The sequence below is a fragment of the Ascaphus truei genome, chromosome 1, assembly GCF_040206685.1.
Source record: "Ascaphus truei isolate aAscTru1 chromosome 1, aAscTru1.hap1, whole genome shotgun sequence".
NCBI lineage: Eukaryota > Metazoa > Chordata > Amphibia > Anura > Ascaphidae > Ascaphus > Ascaphus truei.
Window position 1 is genome coordinate 446,416,958 of NC_134483.1, and position 21,328 is coordinate 446,438,285.

Sequence of the window (21,328 nt, forward strand, 5' to 3'; positions counted from 1 at the left end):
GTATAACAAGGCCCCACATATGTAGTAACCATTTGATATTTAAACTTGACATACATATTCTTGTGTGGACATGAATGTGCCTTTAGTTTATTCACTTTCCTGTGCAGCAAATAGGCTATATACTATTACCAGCACAGGGGGTACTTCATGGGTTAATAGGACACCATTAGATCTAATTTTCACAGTGCTATAAATAACAGCACATATCCAATGGGACCCTCACATACGTGCCTTGAGAAAGCGTGTTTACGTGAAACCTGCATGTCGGCATCTCGGGTGCGCTCGCAGGATTCCCACACTCCCATACGGAACTGGCTGACAACACTGTTGCCGGCAACTGCTAGTGTACTAATTTGTTGCTCCTTTGCTAAAGACCCGATGGTCTAAGGGAGTTTGGAAGTGTTTGGCTATAGTTTCACTGTCTCTGCTGACACCAGCAGGCATCTCAGCTTCTAATTAATATACAGGCAGTCCTCGGTTATCCGACACAATGCGTTACTCAAAATGGCGTTGGATAGCGAAACGTTGTAAAGCGAATCACACTTTCCCATAGGAACACTGTTTAAATGAAAGTTTCCATTCCTGAAGGCATTTTTAACACTAAAATACACCAAATATTTTACGCAGGCAATAAGATATGCAGCCCACACATAAATTATATAGTGTATATACTGTATTATATATATATATAACATAATATATAATATATTATATAGTATAATGTAATATTATATTATATAATATATATAATATACACATAAACAACGTTGCACAGCGAACGTTGCAAAATGAACATAGGTATGCATTGCATAGCGTTGGATAAACCATTCGTTGTAAAACGAAGCATTGTAAAACGAGGATTGCCTGTATTTATCCTCCAGTTTGGTTCTAAGTTGGCTAATTACAAGTTATATACAGTTTGTTATGTATTTAAGAACAACCTGAGACGTAGAGGTTACTGATCCCTATTTCGCATAGTCTGTATCAGTGTGCTTTTGTTGTCTCTGCTGTGATCAACGGGGCTTACTTGGTTGTTCAATACAGCCCCAACACTACTCTCATAGCCACCAGACTTTGCAGGGTTATGAATAGACTCATACAGAGTCCACTCGTTTGCCTGCTTACACTATACTGGTGCCAGAATCCTTACATCAACTAGCAGTGTGTGCTTACATTGTGTACGCTCCCTTGCTCTACTAATTTCACCACATTTACATATGTGAGTTACTGGTTCTCTCACAATACTGTGGTGCTCCTTTTGTTACACTACAGTACATGGGCATCAGGTTTTTTTGCAATAGCATACTAGATCAATGTGGCAGAAAAGGCAAGGGAATCCTGTCATTATTAGCAAGAACACTGACTGAGGATCTGGGGGAATTGCTCATATTTAGCATTACTCCAGTGACAGTGATTATTTATCTAACACTACACATTTGGTTCTATTTATGGCCAGTTGAAATTCGATCTATATCATCGCTCCTAATAGGTGTAAACATTGTGTTATTCTATTCCAGAAGCTTATCATTGATCCAGAACATTTATCATAACGTTCCAACATTAGGATCACTAGTACGTTTAATTATCGTTTTAGCACCCATTATTTTAAATTGGATTTTTAAATGGATATGTAATAAAGTTTATTTTAATTGTTTCACCAATCATCCAGGATTCAGATGATTGCCCATACTGGGTTTCTTTTTCTAGTTTAGTTAATGTTCAATACTTACCTAGGGAGCTCCGCCCCATATTAGTTATTAGCTGATGCGGGGGGTAACCTTTACAGTATTTACCTTTAGTGTTTTCATTTAATTTAGGCAGTGGCACTGTTCACCCCCTGTTTACATTATTTATAGGTTAAATAGTTAGATACAGTATGATTAATATGCATGCACAGAGGAAATGTTTCTCTACATTATTGTAGTTTTGTAACTAGAATAAAAAAATTAAATGGTCTACAATGTCACAAATTAATTAATAAATTAATTTTTAAATTCAATAGTGTGTGCCCTGCATGGCATCTGTTTTTAAAAAATAATATTTATTTTATTGAAAATCAATAGACATTTCGGTCAAGTTTAATGCCTGAGATACTGTATGTGTTATCTTTAAAACCTAATTTTTGTCATCAATATGAGCTCTTCCATCGTACTTTTACCTAGCCAAGCCCTCTCGCCCATAATATAAGAGCAATGCTAAAAACCAAAAAAATAATGAAAAATATTTACAAGTTGTTAACTAACACAAAAAAAAATATCCGACAAATATTTCGCTTTACATATCGATCTGGCTAGCTTTGCTGTTTTTGGTAACAGGATGTAATCTCAGCCCCAAAAACAGTAAAATACCTTGGAGGATTAACTATGCGTTAATTCTCCCAGGCCATCAGTCGGCAGATGGATAGTCTTGAAGAGCTGCATAGAGAGAGGAGGGAAGCAGTCTATTTGTCTTTCCAAGCATCTCTGAAGCAGTCTACATATCGGTTCTGCTCCTTGATGACATAGATGCCTAAATAAGGGTTTCTATATAAAGAGGGGGAATATTAGAGGACCATATTTGGTCATCAACATCATGTAAATGTCCTGTCCAACCCCCTTGATGATATAAATGACCAAATATGGCCCTAGATTATTCCCCCTCACTAACTAAATATCTATATTCGTGGATCTACATCAAAGGCAGGACAGATACAGAGACTGTTTCATACAGTAGTTGCTTGGTTATTTACATCATCAAGGGGAAGGACAGACCAGACTACTGTAATTACTTACCCCCTTCATTACCTTAGTTGGTAACTGCTCCTCCCCCCAGGAGGCTTACCCACCCTCCCCATAGCAAGTACCCGCTAACTCACTCGAATACCCACAAATGCAAATGAGCACACAGTGTCACCTTTTACATCATGTCTATTTTAACATAGACCCAAGGGTTAAAGATGTGCATTGCAGGAGAACTAACTCACAGACAGCTGTATCAATCTTTTGGGTCTCTCCCGTGTGAGGCTGGTTTTTATGGCTCAACAGTGTTGTTGGAATAGGATTCAACCACACAATATATAAGTTATGGTGGATACAAAAGTGTCAAAAACTCTTCACTGTACAGTGTACAGTGAATAAAAATATAATTTCCCAAAATCCCTGGTTACAGTGGAAGCATTGTATGCTAAGAAATAATGGTTAAAGCAGGGTTGCAGACCTATCTGAGACGTGAATGAGCTCACAAGTGATATTTGTTTTTGCTATATCCTGGTCGGTGGACAGTTGTTGTCACTTTTTTACCCAATATAACGTATATAATGTGTGGTTGATACATCTTGAGAAACTTTCAGAATTTTTTTTTTAATAAAAATCATTTCTTTTATATGTTACATCGAATGCATTCAATTATTAACCTGGAGATAACCCCTTTTGTCATAGGGCATGAGCCTCATGTCTTTATAAACAGACTTTCGTTTTACTATAAATACTCAAAAATAATTATTGCCCAATTACTTCGTGAATCACTTGGTGGAAAATGTCTGACATAAAATATCCTTCTGCAGCAAGTGGCATAGATTTAAACTTCAGGATTCATATTTGATACTAAAATATATTCAGATTATTGATTTTCCATTTTCAAAAAATGCATTGCTCAGTAAATGAAGCTTCCAGTTATTGGCAGTTACCAAACATTACCTGCCAAGACTGTTTACTATATCTATAAAACTTTTACTGGAGTTAAAGATTTTAAATGTAACTGGATGAGAAACTGTGAATAGTCTGATCTATAGCTTTTTTTTAGAAGAAATTTCAGTACCAAGCAACATTTCCATCTCATAGGCCAGAGTATTACATTTTTTCAACTTATGTGGTACATCTAAGTTGAAAGATGCATATGTTCTTCCCATCTGAAAAAATAACCACTGTATAGTAAATGGGAGAAGTTGTCAGCAACACACATACAGTATCCATATAGCTGCAATTCTCAATTTCCAATGGACATCACAGATGAATTGCTTCTGCATTTGAGGAAAACACCATTTTATCAGGAGTGTCAATAAGAACCAACATTTGTTTGAGTGTTTTAGAAACTCAATTCCCTTTTATATGTTACATCAAATGCATAAGACAATTAACCTATATATAACACCTTTTGTCATAGGGCTTGAGCCTCTTGTCTTTATAAAGAGACATTTTAAATACTCAAAAATAGTGATTGTGTTTTTACAAGGGCCTTTGTCCCTTCCCTGGCACTTCAATGCCTTGTTCTTTGCTATTTTGAGCAAAACAACTGGGAACGCCTGCCGGGCGCTTCACTAGACCAAGTCCCAAGATTGCCTGTCAGTCTGAGAGACTGAGAGAAATGAGTCTGGGATACTTGGGCTCGAAAACCAGGATTCTGGGGGACACTGGAGAGCCCCAGTGTAATTCACCTTGCGTACCCGCAAATCCTGACTGCAATTCGGGGAGAATTACTGGACCTCCGGTAACTTAGTCCCCCGAACGCATGTAAACAAAAGGAATACATTTCGACCCAACTATCTCACATAAAACTTACTGTCCCGAAGTTTCCTGTCTCTAGAACACCAGGAACATGAAAAGCCTCAAAACAGGTAACTTTTTCACTCTGCTTTAACATTGGGCTAGGAATACCACCTGGTCCCTAGAACATGGTTGCAGAGCACAGATTCCCCATAGCCCACCCCGTCCTTATGTTCAGATGGGTACCCACTATTTGCGGGTAACATAACAGTACTACCGGCTACCCCAGTCAGCAACATTTAATACACTTTTTAACCCTAGTTGCTCCCTAATATCAACCCTTAATCTCCCGCTACCACTATCCCTGTCCTGCAGCTATTTCCTAACAGGGATCCTAACTATACCTGACATCCCTAGCTTACATTCCTGCAGGGGACTGTAAAAGGGGAACAGAAATATAGAGAAATACATCAAGGCGCACAACTAGTCCCAAGAGCTGACACTTCAGCTCTTGACATATGGTTTTAGAGGCTGCCAGTCGGGCGTGACCTCTATTAATGAAGGCCGGATATCCCCTACCATCACAGACACTCAATGTGTTTATTGCCTACTGTAGTGCCGACGAGTATTCTAAAACAAATCTGGGGCAATCACCAACAAGACCCAGGTACATGCTGGGTACATGCTGGGTACATGCTGCAACATTTCACTGACATTTCTGCAGACAGACTAATGGCCCATCGGATTAACAGCGGGGGTCCCTATCAGTCCCATTCAAATTGAATGGGACTGCCAGGGACCCCTGTTGTGTTAATCCGATGGGCCATTAGTCTCTGCAGAAATGTCACTGAACTGTTTGTAGCATGTACCAGCATGTACCAGCATGTACCCAGCATGTACCCAGCATGTACCCAGCATGTACCTGGATCTTGTTGGTGATAGCCCCAGATTTTCCAAGGCAAGTTTTAGAATACTCGTTGGCGCACCTGTACAGTGTATCGTAATGCACATTTAACTTTAATTCATATTTATAATATTTCAACACAAATGGGCGAAAGTGCTATTAGCCTTCACCATGGCAGGGGTTAAGTGTACCTTCTATATACTATATTTATATATATTTAAATTAGATATTTATAAATATTTAAATTACCATAGTACTTTATTTACAGTGCTACTGTAAGTGTACTTAATTTACATGTAATGACAAAAAACATGAACACACCAAATAAGTTTTTATTTAAAGAATGAAATGTTTTATTTTCACACGATAATCAAGTCAAAATTCATAATACAAAAATACAAAAATGTCTCTTCTTCCAAATTTACAATCTTCTTTTATGTTTCGTCATCTAACTGGTTGGCTCTTCTTGGATGTCTTGGTCTGTAAAGATTGAAACAATATTCAATATTAATTTTTGCACCTTACTTTATGATATCCTGAGTTTTTGGGGGGTTTGGGGAGATAAAGCATGGCATGGAGTAAAGTACTTTACATTATGACTTTACATTACACTGAATACATTATGCAATTCCGAGCTTTTGTAGTTTGTGAGGATTAAACATGGCATGGAGTACAGTTCATTACCTGGCAGTATTAATGGATGTCTTTCCTGCACCAGTGGGGTTGTTTCCTGTGCGTTGTCTGTCTTCACCCTGTTCCAGACATGCAAAACATAAAATGAGCTTTAACAATGAAAACTTTATAAAACACAACTTTTTTAAAAATTATATTACAACCATTTTCTGCGCATTTTTATTTTGAAATGAATTAAACATTGTGTCCTCCCCATAGCCGTTCAGGTTCAAGGCAAGAGCCCTTCTATCAAAAAATACAGAAGAAGAGACCGCTCATCCCATATACGTATGTACAAATGATAATCAGTAGGTGCTCAGAGGAAAAGTAAACACATAGTACTGCTGCGACCAGCTTTAATCTAAAGTTTACCCGGCTTGTCCCGCGGCTTGTCGCCGAACTTGGCCGAGCGCCAGCCGCATCTTGCCGCATATTCCCCGCATCCTTCCCCTCCTTCCCCGACCTCTGGCTCTGCTCTGCCCCTCTTCTCCGGGTCCCCCGGGGTCCCCCTCTGCTCCCACATCCCCCCTTACCCCGCCACCACCTTCGGGTGAACCCTGGGCACGCGCGCCACGCGCACACGCTCCCTGGTATGCGTGACCGCGCATCAGTGACGCGCGGCACGCGGCGGGACCCAGCCACGTCAGGACGGGGATTGCGGTGGCGGCCGCTTTAGACTTAGCTCGGCCGCCACTGTAGCAGGATTGATCCAATGGGGATCAGAAAAGGTTTCCTCTATATATAGCACCTCAATACTGGATTCTAGTAACCGCATATCATTAATCCAACAGATAATTACTGTGCACCCGAGAGGACCAAGAAAAAATAATAAAGTTTTATTAATTCCAATATTTGATTAAAAACACATAACTACATTCATACATTAAAATGACTCAGTTGAAAGTAGCTAGATAGGTGACTGTGTCCCAGTCAAGGATAGAAACATCTATCTATAAGCATCTATTTCAGGATAAATACCATAGTGATAGGATCTAAGGTATAGTCCCGGCAAGATGTGGATAGAAAAACCTCTTATGGCGCTGAGGGTAAGTGGCTGGAACAAGAGTCTTGTGCTGAGGTTTCTATTAGATAAGCTCAGAGAGGGAGACAAGAGAAATACAAACAACACAATAGTGTATTATCCTTTAGACAATATAAGACATGTAGATGGAAAATGGAGCATTTATTAGTTAAAACAATTGTGACTACAATTGAAGTAAAACATGAACTGTAAAATAAACAGTGGATGATCTTCTGTTAATAAAAGAAATAGGGGCTTCCCAGCACTTGGGCAGAGAGAAGCCTTGCTGCTCCACCAGAGGTAAAACCGAAATCCTACTCACCGTCCTGGAGTAGGACATGTGCATTGGTACGGGGTCTTTAGCCAGGGGTAGCCGTCTGCTGTGGGGTACCGGACGTCTGCTTGAAGCGTGCGGGGAGATTTCAGGAATACTCGTGCAATCAACAACACCGCGTGAATTTCGCGCGTCTCCTCCGCTGACGTCACCGCCAGATTGACGTAGCGAAATTCACGCGGTGTTGTTGATTGCACGAGTATTCCTGAAATCTCCCCGCACGCTTCAAGCAGACGTCCGGTACCCCACAGCAGACGGCTACCCCTGGCTAAAGACCCCGTACCAATGCACATGTCCTACTCCAGGACGGTGAGTAGGATTTCGGTTTTACCTCTGGTGGAGCAGCAAGGCTTCTCTCTGCCCAAGTGCTGGGAAGCCCCTATTTCTTTTATTAACAGAAGATCATCCACTGTTTATTTTACAGTTCATGTTTTACTTCAATTGTAGTCACAATTGTTTTAACTAATAAATGCTCCATTTTCCATCTACATGTCTTATATTGTCTAAAGGATAATACACTATTGTGTTGTTTGTATTTCTCTTGTCTCCCTCTCTGAGCTTATCTAATAGAAACCTCAGCACAAGACTCTTGTTCCAGCCACTTACCCTCAGCGCCATAAGAGGTTTTTCTATCCACATCTTGCATATCTGGTTGGAAGATCCCAGATTAACCCTCTACGGCAGCTCCAGGACTACCTACCCTCTAGGACTGTATCTCAGGTTTTGCTTCTCCTGTTTGTTTACAATTGTTGCACTAGCGCTTGTATACACTTATTTTACACCTTATAGTCCCGGCAAGGCAGTAAATACTGTGATAAATGCTTATTCTTCTAGGTATAAATAATAGTGCATAGATATACATATCATTCAATTAATATACTGTGGAAAGGCATACAGCTCAAAATATCAGGATGTAGTTGTAATTAACATATACATTGATGTGGTCGCATCTTACTAAAGTGAAATATGCGGGGTATAACCATGCCCTCATGTGCCTTTAAAATAAAGGTTAGTTCTCACTCTGCTATGGAGAAGCACCATGATCAACAGACACAACCACGTGAGTATTACCCTTTTGTGTGCAAACAGTGTGCTTTTTAGCAGTAAAAGTTGGTTAGCATATTGTTATTGGGAAGGCAAAACCAGGTAAGTATTATCTCTTGACCGCAGCGGGTCTATTAATACCACCGCAACAGCCACATAAGATACAAGCCTGAATGAGCGTCTGGCTATAGCCCGGGAACTGAGATGTCGCTACTTCAGATGATGTCACTCTGGACGTTCATTACCTGGCAGTATTACTGGATGTCTTCCCTGCACCAGTGGGGTTGTTTCCTTTGCATTGTCTGTCTTCACCCTGTTCCAGACATGCAAAACATAAAATAAGCTTTAACAATGAAAACTTTATAAAACACAACTTTTTTTAAATTATATTACAACCATTTGCGGCGCATTTTTATTTTAAAATGAATGAAACATGTAGTCCTCCCCATAGTCGTTCAGGTTCAAGGCAAGAGCCCTTCTACTGTATGCCTAAAAAAATGCATTGATGCTGTCTTTCATGGTTTTGTAAATAAGTGGGGTCATATTGAAATGACGCTTGATTTCATCTATAATAGTTCCCCGTAAATTACCAGAAAGCGATTTCTTGCCCCTCTTGCCATCATAATTAACAAGTTGACACCTTGAATGTACAGCTCATAACTGACGTGGTGTTTAAACATGAGCATGGCTAATTAGATTTTTGTAAAACGTTTCATTGTAGTTTAAAGGGCTAAACATTTGGCAAAAATTACAGATTTTCACAATAAATATTTCAGGTCAAACCCTGAAATAGGCCTTTTGCTTCAGAAGAGATAGAGAAGGAGAGGGAGAGATAGGAAGAGAGGCATATAAGTAAATGTGCCATCACCTAAATTAGTCTCTCTTTCTATCTTTATCTCCTCTTTTCTCCTCTTCTGTATTTTGACTACCTGATGGAGGTGAGAATTCTTTCTGTCAGTTTTGCAGATTATATTACAGCAACTTGTGTGAAAAGCATATGCAAATTAGATGTCAAACTGAGCAAATTTAATGAATAGATAATTCTTAATGAATACAACAAAAACTGGACTTTTATCACAAAGAAGTTCATGCCATTTTCTGGTGATTTTGCACAGACAAAATAAGACTTTAATTAATAGGTCCCAATGAATGCGCCCTGTCCATCATATACAGCTCAACACCGTTAAAGCGCGATCCGCTATAACGCAGTTTGAGCATGGACACCGAATTTAAAAAAAAAAATTGGATTTTTTTTTTGCACACTGCACACTGCACACTGCACACTGCACACTGCACACTGCACACTGCACACTGCACACTGCACACTGCACACTGCACACACTCACAGCACACTACACACACTCACAGCACCAGCACTACCGCACCACACACACAGCCTCCCCCCTTACCATTGGTGTCAGCTCACCTTGGGGTGCATCGTGGGGCTGCTGGGGGCTGCCTGCCACTGCAACGCTGGGATCAGGGAGAGCCCCCTCTCCCTGCCTGTATCTCTGTTGCTGTGGGGGAAGATTGAAGAGAGCTGATCCCTGGCCGAGGAAATCAGAAACAGCTGAAATCCCAGCAAAGGCTGTGTGAGCTCTCCTCCCCCTCGCAGCTTCTCTGCACAGATCAACTGTTGCAGATGCTGCGTAAGTGCTGCTGTGAGGTGTGGGGGTGCTGCTGTGGGGTGTGGGGGGGTGCGTGCGTTCTGTTCGTGCTGCTGTGGGGGGGATTTTGCTGCCGTTGCTGCTGTGGGGTGGGGGTGGGATTCTGCTGTCACTGCTGTGGGGGTGGGGGTGGCCTGCCGCTGCCTGTGTGACGCTGGGCTCAGGGAGAGCCCCCCTCTCCCTGCCTGTATCTCTGCTGCTGTGGGGGAGGATTGAAGTGAGCTGATCCCTGTCCGGGAACTCAGAAACAGCTGACATCCCGTGAGCTCTCCTCCCCCTTGCAGCTTCGCTGCACAGATCAACTGCTGCAGATGCTGGGTAAGGGTAAGTGCTGCTACGGTGGGGGGGAGGAGTCTGGGGGCCTGTCATTGCGACGCTGGGATCTGGGAGCTCTCCCCCTTCGGCAGCGCGGAGTCCCTGATCATGGTGGCCATTTTTAAAAAAAATTAGTGCGACCCCAGTAATAACGCGGTCTGATCGGGTGGCCCCTAAGGACCGCGTTATAATGGGGTTCAGCTGTATTAAGTGTAGCCCTGGTAAGAACTGGGGGCTATATATCTTTTCTCCTACTGGTGTAAGTCCTGATAAGGGCAGGCCGCCAGTAGTTATCATGGGTTTTCCCCCCGCTTCAAGCCCTGCCTTGAGTGATGGAGGCAGGCCCCTGACTCTGTGTGCAGGCCTGAGACAGAGGGGAGGGCCTGATGACATCATGAGGGGTGGGGCTGTCTAAACTGAGTTCTGCCTGTTCCTGTAAGTGACAAGTAGTTCTGTCCTGGGAGCTGAGGAGTGAAGTGCTGGTCTGGGCTGGAGTGAGACCGTGCAGTTCTTCTCTGTCCTGGGAGCAGAGAGTGCTGGAGTGTCTGACCTGAGAGGCCATGATTAGAGTGACACCTGTGCTTGGAGAGGAGGCAGAAGACCAGCCTGTTTAGAGCTGATAAAACAATAGGCGGTGGACCAATGCCCCTCACCCTGCTCAGGTGGTGAGGGGGGATCTTGCTTCACCCAGAGGGTATACCCTTGGGGTGGGTGTCGGGGGTATTGAAGCCCCATATAGCCCATCCTGTAGGGGTACAGCCTGGAGGAGAAGGGGTGGAGGAAAAGACCCTGTATACAATTGGAAGCACTGCTGTGTATGAACTGCTGTGCATGATCTGCTGTGTGCTGCTACAGAAAGAATAAAGAGACATTGCTGCTTTTAACAAAGAACTTACTGAGACTGGAATCTCTCTTCCCTGAGTGGGAATTCTCTGTAAGGGTTCCACCCCATATCCCTGGGGCTTATAGAGATGGAGGCGCTGCACCGTTGCTAGAGAAGATGGAGGCATATACCCCAGAAGCCTGTCCCTGTTATCCCCAATACCAACGCGGGAGACTCAGGCCCTCCTGTTCCTCACAGGTATGCACCACCAACATGCATGTAGCTAGCCCTCACTACACCCTAGAGGTCCAATCTGGGGGGGGGGGGGGGAACATGGGTTACATAAGAAAAAAATTAAAAGATTGTATTTTAACATCTTTGTTGCCCCAAAGTTGGATGTCGGAGAGGGTTCCCCAAGAGCCTCTGCCCACTGGATTCTTCACAGAAACAGGGTTAACATCTTGGGTTCACAGCTTTACTTGTCATACTCACCCTCTGGAATTTGTATTGCCCTGTGTTTCAGTTCTGACATTCTATAGCTGAATTCAATCTGTGTCTGCTTAACATCTGCATTGTCCCAAAAATAGTAGCCAAAGGGCTGTAGTCTTTTGCAGCCGATCCCTGAAGTTCGTGTACTACACATGCCAACACTCTGAATTGAATAAAAACAACCTTATATACAGATGCAGCGGCCATTATTTTAACAAATCACGGCGCCGTTTTCATGTGTGCTGCTGTACTCACACGACATGAACGCGGCCAAACGCCCCAGGCACACATGTTTATAGCGGTTGCTTTGTTTGAAGTTCATGGATAGTTTTGAATTAAATGCAATGAAATTAATTAATTGTAATGTGTACAATACTGTGCTACTGTGTCAATTTCAGTTGTTTAAAAGCCAGAACACTAAAATGCCATTGTATGCACTCGTGTTTTAAGGCGGTATGGTTGGAAGAAATCTTGCGCCATGACATTGGTATTTTGAGGTATACACCACGTGATTTGTTAAAATAATGGCCGCTGCATCTGTAATATAATTTCTTCAGCTCCTTCTCAGCTTTGTGATATTATTTTCTTGTTCTCTCATCTTTAACTTCAATCTCTCTCACTTGCATGTATGCATGTACTGCACCGACACACTTTATTCGAGCAAATGCCCAGTTTGTACCTGGCAGATACCTGGAATCCGCCGCTGCTCACCTCTTGCATGCTTCGTTGCGTTTGCCTTCCCAGCCACGGTTCATGCCTGGCTGACGGGGGCCTGATCTGTTAAATGATAATGATCAGGATTTACTAGGCTGCAATGCTTCGCATGTCGACCAGATGGCATAAACTCATGACTTGTAAAGCGCCGAATCAGTAATGTGTGGGCTTGCAGTTGTTTCGTTTAAAAAAGATACTGTACCACAGTGTGCCATTGTAACTTGGCCTTGAGACTGAAGGAAGACGTTGCAAAAATGTATCAATTTAGGCTTTACATATTAAATAAAGACAAAGACCAGTAGTTTCAGTTACACTATTCTCCAGAAATCCACCATGAGTGTTCAAGTGCAGCCCGTGTTCCAAAAACCTGACAGAAGTTATGCTTATTTGATATGGGCCGCTATTAATGCAACAGAGGCAACAGTTGTTCAAATTTATCAGTATTTTATCGAAAACTATGACTTTTACAAATTTTCGCCAACTCCTCATTTGTGGAAGCGTGCAATAAGGAAAAGGTTATGTAGTGACCCCTGTTTTCACCGTATTGAGCCCCAATTTGTTGGAGGGTATTGGTGTGTGTCACAGGGTTTTTCCCGTATCTATGATCATGGAGGCAGCAAAAGGCGAAGGGTCGTGTTAAAACCAAATAAGAAGCGACAGTCCCTGCCAAGCAATGCGCCAGCACCAGCACCAGCACCGGCTTCCAATGACGGTCCCACTGTCAGTGACAACCCTGAGACAGAGTCGGATTTCGCGGCCAGTTTTGATGAAGCTTGCATGTACCTAAGCGATTTCCCGCCTCACCTGCGGACTACAGGTGGGCTAGTCCCGCTGCAAACTATCGACGTGGGTGATGAAGAAAGCTGGAGTGGCAGTGGACCGGCGCTAGCACTAGCTGAATGGGAAATTCAATGGTGAGTACTGTATTGTTGCCGTATTATTTTGGTGGGGCTGGCTGGGTACTTCTTTAGGGGGCTGACCATTACTGTACATTAAAACTTTTCATTTTGTTTTTCCTCAGAAAAGAAAACGGCTAATGGGGGGATTTCGATGGATAATATTGTGCTGTATGCTGATGTTTTCCGGCCGAACAGTATACTGTGTAATAAACCCGAATAAATAAAACTATGCATTTATTCTACAGTACATGTTCAGTAAATTACTGCACATACTGGGGGCGAGATGTGTTTGCAGCAGAGAGATATCCGCTGCTCTCTCTGCGCAAACATCGGCACATTAAAACTTATTTTAAATACATTTTTATTGATAGTGTAGATGACCCATCCCCACTACACACAATAAAGCGGGCACGGTGGGTTAACCCCTTCATTGCCTTAGCGGCTATCCGCTATGGTAATGACGCAGCATTTCTGTATTTTTAATAATATTGAGCAGGAGCAGGGGGGGTCCCTGAGCATTAATTTCTGGCTCAGGGAACCCCCTGCTCACTGTACAATATTATTAAAATACAGAAATGATGCTTCTTTACCATAGCGCATAGCCGCTAAGGTAAAGAACGAGTGTTTATTTATACTGTATATTGTATGTGTTTTATTGATACTGTACTGTACATGTGCAGAGGGTCTCCAGAGCAGAAGCGCACAGGTTTCAGGTCTGGGGACCCCCTGCCCCCCGAGATACAGGCCCCTTTAGGGGGTGCCGGTATCCCTCTGCTTGGTTTAACAGGCTGCGGTCACGTGATCGGGGCCTTTAAACCAAGCAGACGGATACCGGCACCCCCTAAAGGGGCCTGTATCTCGGGGGGCAGGGGGTCCCCAGACCTGAAACCAACGCGATTCAGCTCCGGAGACCCCCTGCACATGTACACTATCAATAAAAATGTATTTAAAATAATTTTTATTGTGCCGATGTTTGCGCAGAGAGAGAGCAGCGGATCTCTCTCTGCTGCAAACACATCACGCCCCCGCCGCCCATACAGTAGTATCATTTATGTATATGCATATACAGTACTGTACAGTATGTGTACAGTACTGTATGTTAGGGCTTGCGGGGGGTTGTTGTTATACAGTATATATATATATATATATACACAGTATATATACTGCATTACAATTCATTATAGGGGACAGCTTCACAGAGAACAGCTCGCAAGCGCCACCATGTGTATTTTCACGGCATTGCAGTATTTCAGCAAGCCGGAATAAAAAGCTTAAATCCCTGCCGGAAAATAACGCAATGCACTCTGGCAGAAAACAATCAGAAACCTGAATACACCCGAGTATACCCGAATTCGCGGGACTAGCCGAGCTCGAATAAAGTGTGTCGCCAGTGTACAGTATCCTTACTTCCCACAATTTCTTCCCAAAACCCTCTTCCCTTATTTCCCAATGATTAAATGTCAATCTGTTTCTCACCTCCAATTCTCGTCACTAATAACATTTTTGCAACAGCCTCTATAACGCGCTCTTCCTTTCCTTACTATTCCTCCATCTTTGCTATGACTTACTGTAGTGCCGACGAGTGTTCTAAAAAAAATCTGGGGCAATCACCAACAAGACCCAGGTACATGCTGGGTACATCCTGGGTACATATATATATATAACTTGTGAATTACCGCTCACCACAATATAGGTGTAATCATAAAGTACAGTGTAGTTCCTGCTGGTGCAAAGAGGATAATGCTGACAAACATAAACACATAAGGAGACAAAGAGTCCTCCTGAAAGATCCTCATTAACTGCACAGCAAAACTATGAATAATCTGCAGGGTTTAAATACCCACTATATGAGTAACTTAATTGGTTGTAAAGGTACAGGTAAGCAATCGCTCCCAGCACTGTGGGAGGGCAGATGCCACTAAAAGCCAAATGGCAAAAATAATAAATATTTTATTAATAAACCAAAGCGGCGCATAATACATAACACATACTCAAAACTATCATAAAAACAATTAAAACATATATATAACGGGTGACAACCAGTACAGGGATAACAATGGATAAATCCGAAATAATCTTAATATAGATCCCTGAACCAGGTGAGTTGATCGTGATAAATGAGACAAAGTCAGTAAATTGATGTCAAAATACAAATGCCAATCACGTCTCTTTAACTCAGGGTGGAGTGCAATGCAATATAAGCAGACCTATGCTGTAAGGCAAACCATCAGGTCAGAGTTCTCATCGGTGTGCTCAAAGATAAATTTCAGAGCAGATACAAACAGCATACAATACACTACGCCCAGTATATGCATATAGCAAGTGCAGTAAGCTACCAATGACTACCACCGCATAAGGAACGATCTCACCCGTTACTTCCTCCTCCACAACGTCAATGCGATGACGTCATGCCGACGTACGTTTCACACATAGGGGGCTGGCGCTTTCTCAAGGTCGGAGGTGATAGACGGAGTAGCGCTGCCCTCTTATATACTCCTATGCTGTGCGATCCTTAAAGGTACCTCTACCTCTTAGGTAAAGTGGTAGACAGCTCAGTCAACCTCTTAAGTACAGTAATTAAATAAATAAATAAAACAGGGAATCTAGAGACTGTGTCCTAATTCACTGGTTATTCCTAGGCTCTGGATAAATACAATCGATGACCAAATTAGACTGTGAAAACTCAACTATTCAACCGATAGATGCACTATGGATAGCTGGATAACACAAGTGTATTTATTAGTCACCCAATACAACAAGGGGTATTTGCAATAAAGTGGCATTCAATGAGGGCTAATATACATATATATCTGTATTGATTCATGTTTATATCACATACATAGACCACATAGGAGGCATATATGTAATTATTGATATATTTTACCTTACTATTCCTCCATCTTTGCTATGACTTACTGTAGTGCCGACGAGTATTCTAAAACAAATCTGGGGCAATCACCAACAAGACCCAGGTACATACTGGGTACATCCTGGGTACATGCTGGGTACATGCTGCAACATTTCAGTGACATTTCTGCAGACAGACTAATGGCCTATTGGATTAACAGCGGGAGTCCCTGGTAGTCCCATTCAAACTGAACTGGGACCCCTGCTGTGTGAATCCAATGGGCCATTAGTCTCTGCAGAAATGTCACTTAAATGTTTGTAGCATGTACCCAGCATGTACCTGGATCTTGTTGGTGATAGCCCAGTGATTTCCAAGGCAAGTATAAGGCAAGTTTTAGAATACTTGTCGGCGCACCTGTAAACCCTAATACTGGCCCTATCCAAAAAGCAATCATTTCACATTCCTCATCCTAACCCAAAATCTCTTTTTCTCCAGTCATTATGTTTATTATTTATGAACCACACTGCATAATATGTTAATGTTTTATACATAAACAATACAAATATTAATAATATTCAACCTGACATACTATAGTTTATAGTTCCTGTAAATTACATCAGTATGAAAAAATATTAAATAGTCTACTGTATGTAACGTGAGCTATATAATTTTCCATTCTGTTTTTCCACAGATATTAACTTCAGAGATTTTCCAATTGTTCAATCTAACTGAACAAAACAGTTAAGATCTATCTGTGTTATCATATATGAACTCACAATGCCCAATTTAGCTTTAAACATCCTTGTTTTAATTAAGAAACTTGGATAAGATCCCAAACTGTAATTAATGACTCATTCTACAACTGAAACAGCAATTCTCATAATGTATGGAATCCTGAACTGTAGATGTCCCAGAGGAGAATGAAAATAAATCATGTTTACCAGGTCATAAAGACATTTTATTTCCATTAGCTCAATTTAATCCCCACATGAATTTTTTTTAAACTTCCTAAATATTTTGTTTTAAGTTTCTAATGTGTATCTCCCTTGAGTTTTTTTGCTTATTGCATGCAAAGCTTTATACTGCAAGTGTAAGCGGGTCATGAATAACAAGAGGATCAGTAGAAAACCTGCTCAAAACTTTTGGGTTCATCCCTTTAAACTTGGCTAGTAGGGTTTGATTGTAAACTGTTAGTGGTCACAAACTAGAAACAGTTTGCCTATGGTGGGTTGAAAAATGAAAAACTCTCCATGTTAGGATGTATAGTAATGGAAAAAAACAACTAATTAGGGCATTTACAACCTTTGCACAAATCTCCAAAATATTTGCCCCAACACAATGGAATATATTATACAGTGAGGTTATTCATTTTAGTGTCATACTTCCAGTCAGGGCACTATGGCATTGAACCTCATTAACTTCAGTGAAACTAGAGATGGGTGAATTTTTGGGCGGAATTGGATCCACAGTGGATTGGCCGGGTCCTTTGGTATGTGGATTTCAGAGGATCAATCTGAAAAAAAGGGCAATTTGCATTTTGTGGATTTTTCATTATTATTACCAATACACTAGGCGGATTTCGCAACCCATGGACGGATCTGTAGAATACAATCTACGATTTACCAATCCGTTGGAAGCTTCTTAAGAATCCGCAATGCGATTTTCTGAATCCGTGGATTGGATTTTACAAATCTGGCCACAGGTGATATTAAATGGCGTTTTTTGATGAATCTGCGCAAATTAAAATTGACCAAATCCGTTTGCGGATTTTATATTGCGAAACGGATTTTAGGTTGAAAATGCAAGAAAATAAAGGAAACGGATGTGGGCAGATTAGCCCATCTCTAGTGAAAACCTCCTAATCAATGAATTACCCCTAAAGATATACACGTAGACAAGGATTCTGAGTAATGATATGCAAACGCGTAGACTGGTTTTATCACTTATTGTTTGCTATCCATTTTGAACATTGATATTGCTCTAGAACTTTTGCCTGCTATATTACAGCCTAAACAGCAAATATTAAACATTTAGAAATCACAAATCAACTGCAGTAGACATCATGAGGATTATGTATCAAAGCAAAAATTGTCAAATTATAGGACAAAACAATTGCAACACATTTATCACAGAAAAATATCCTATGGTTTTCAGTTAGATTTGTTATACACATACAGTACGTAGCTATCATTTTAGTCCCCTGACAAAGCACTTAAGTGCAAAACACATTGGTTGAATTTTTGAAGACATCACTTTTGTTCCTTTGACAACAAGTACAGACCAGGATAGCTGTAGTAGCTTATCCTCAGTTATTGCAGCTACTGTATGAACATGCTGTTACTTATTCTATGTCAGGATAATCTCTGCTGGGATAAACAACCCTGGTCTCTGTGCTCCCAGGCTTGAGACTGCTACCAGGATTGTTAATTGTGTCTGACTATACTTGCAGAGATCCTTCTGGACTGCTACTTACTTTATTACTGGCAACTGTTTTCTAGTTGCAGCCAACTCTTTATAAGACCTCCATTTCCTGTTTCCTGTGCACTATCACTACATGCCTGCTACCAACCTCTGACCTCTGCCTGTTCACTGACCTTCACTACCTGCCTGTTAGCCTGTTCCAGCTACTGGACTCATGCCCCGTAGTCACTCCACATAACATAAAAATCGACCAGGATCTCCTCCAGCTCAGCAAGGGGCAATCATGAGGACAGTTATTCCAGGCGTACAAACTCAAGTCACTGAGCTTCATTGCCAAGTCCATGAGTTGCAATTTCAAGTGTTTGAACTACGTGTTAACCTCGTTACTTCCTTGACTCTGTGGGACCAAATCGATCGTGTACATAGTTGGATACATTGGCTTGGCTGCTGCGTGTTTCCCAGCCAGTCTCGTCTGCCCAATCTGGTTGCCTCCGGATGATTCTGGCAGCGGGTTCACCCACGATGGCACCAAAATCCCTGAAAAATAAATATTTGGGAGATGTAGGATCTTACTTTAAGAAACAGGAAGATTACCGCTCTTCACAGGCCTCTGAGTCGCAGTCGCGGGGGGACTTGGACTGTGGGAAGGAGCCTACAGAAGATCCACACCCCCAACTCTCCACTAGACAGGATATATTAGACTTATATGGAGGTTTGAAGGCATTTTTACAGGCTAAATTACAAGATTTGAAAAAAGATATCACCTCTTTGGGGAACAGAACGGGTGCTCTGGAGAGGAAACTAGATGAAACTATCACAAAACAAAATAACACCATCCGAAAAACAGATCTTCTCAAGACCAAGATGGAGGAGCTGATGGAACATAAAGAAGATATGGAGAACAGGGAAAGAAGAAATAATCTACGCATCAAAGGGATCCCTGAATCCATTACGGCGCTGGAACAATTTATTTCAAAATAGCTGACCACCATGCTCCCAGACCATCCAGAGGAGTCCTTTATGCTGGATCGCTGTCATAGGGCTCTCCGCCTTTGGCCCCAGCCCAGGACCCTCCCAGGGTCATGATCTTAAGATTTCACTATTTCAGGATTAAGATAGCATTCTACGTGGCGGCACAGGGGTCAGGAGAGCTCACTTTTGAGAATATAAAGCTGCAGGTATTCAAGGAACTCTCCCCCACCACGCTCTCCAGATGTCGGAGCCCACAGCCTACTGTATAACAGCGGAGTGAAGGAACAGAGGCATAAGGCATTCCTGTTTCAATTGCTCATAATTAAAGAAGGTTCGTCTTACATGCTAAAACACTTAAAGGAGGGTCCAGCCATCCAGAAAACACTGGGATGATGGGCAGAACTAGACAGAGCATGAGAGGGAAAAAGCATTTACATGACGACCATTGTAAGAAAAGAAAATGCGAGCCTCACCCCTCTCTGACGGTGAGGAATAACCAGGCTCAATAATAAAGGTTAAGCCCGTTTGGTTACCTCTGATCCTTGTATTGTTGCTAGGGAGTGTCAGCTCTTGAGCCCAGTGATTTTCTGTGCATTGTATAAAATTATTGACAATAACGAATGTATGTGTTTTTACCTTTCCAGGAGTACCAGCAAGCAGAGATTTCTAGGCTATGAGTTTCAAGGGGGGTTTTAAGGAGAAAGTCTTGTAAGAATGTGTCTAGCTAGCTGGATGCCAGAGTTGCTGGAGACCACAAAAATGTACCCGGGAATCAGGTCGGATTGCCAGATACACTGAGACACATTGCTCCAGGCAAAATCGCCCCTTGAAAACGCTTGCACGACTCACCGCTAGGATTCCCTCCTTTAGCACAGACCAGAATGGTAAATGGGGCAAAGGGATGTGAGGTATCCCTGGAACGGTTTAAGAGGGGATGCCCAGGTAATTCCCAGGTCACCCAGAACCTGATATAGGGGTTCTGGGGGTGCCCCAACCATACATAAGGTTGCACGGATTTTTAAAGTCTAAATCAAGTATAGTGTGTGGGAAATAGGGCTAGTAGGAATAAAGTGCAACTTCTTATTATATTCCCCATAACCATAAGACTTAGGAGAAATATATAAATGTATGGTTTTATTAAACAGTGTATTTAAAGAACATACAGTATATGCTTGGTGCCACTGTGTCTACCCAGACATTGGACATGAAAGTCTCAGAGGATGCAAGAGGTGTGAAGAGCATTTGGGCAGGAGGTTTAGGCAGAGCACCCACATCCAGGGATGAATGGCAAGTCCTCAGAATACCGTTTGAAATCCCAGACTGAATGGAGCCTAAACCAGCTGGTGGATTATGCATACCATGTGGCTGAGGTACCAGGTTGGCGCATGTCCAATATGGACTTACTACTGACGGTTAGTCAAAAATTGTGTTTCAGGAGGATCTTGGGAGGCATGAAGCTAGTATTGCTTTGCCTGAGACAGTTACAGTTTCAACTGCAGTTGCAGTGTCCACTAGCCCACCTAGGGTGCCGGAGGTAATTCCAGTGGTAATGGAGGATCAAGGGGAGGAAGGTGGTGTGCTAAGCATGGACTTTGTTGGGGAGCAGGATGTGGGGAGTGCAGCTGTAGTAGACGGGGGGTAACAGCATCCCTATGCCCGGAATATGCATGCTTCTTGCCTCCAGGGGGGATGGGGCCACTTTTGAGCAGAAGCTTCAACTACATGTCAGCTTAATAAGGTGGACA

At 42.2% G+C, this 21,328-nt stretch overlaps 1 long non-coding RNA gene across 1 annotated transcript; it reads right to left on the reverse strand.

Annotated features, from left to right (window-relative positions):
* Positions 1-5,732: 5,732 nt before the first annotated feature.
* On the reverse strand, positions 5,733-8,756 carry LOC142471695 (uncharacterized). The gene is made up of 3 exons (XR_012789541.1): positions 8,681-8,756; positions 6,049-6,116; positions 5,733-5,844 (listed from the first exon to the last, which is right to left on the reverse strand). It is a non-coding gene; the product is annotated as an uncharacterized LOC142471695 (long non-coding RNA).
* Positions 8,757-21,328: the final 12,572 nt, after the last annotated feature.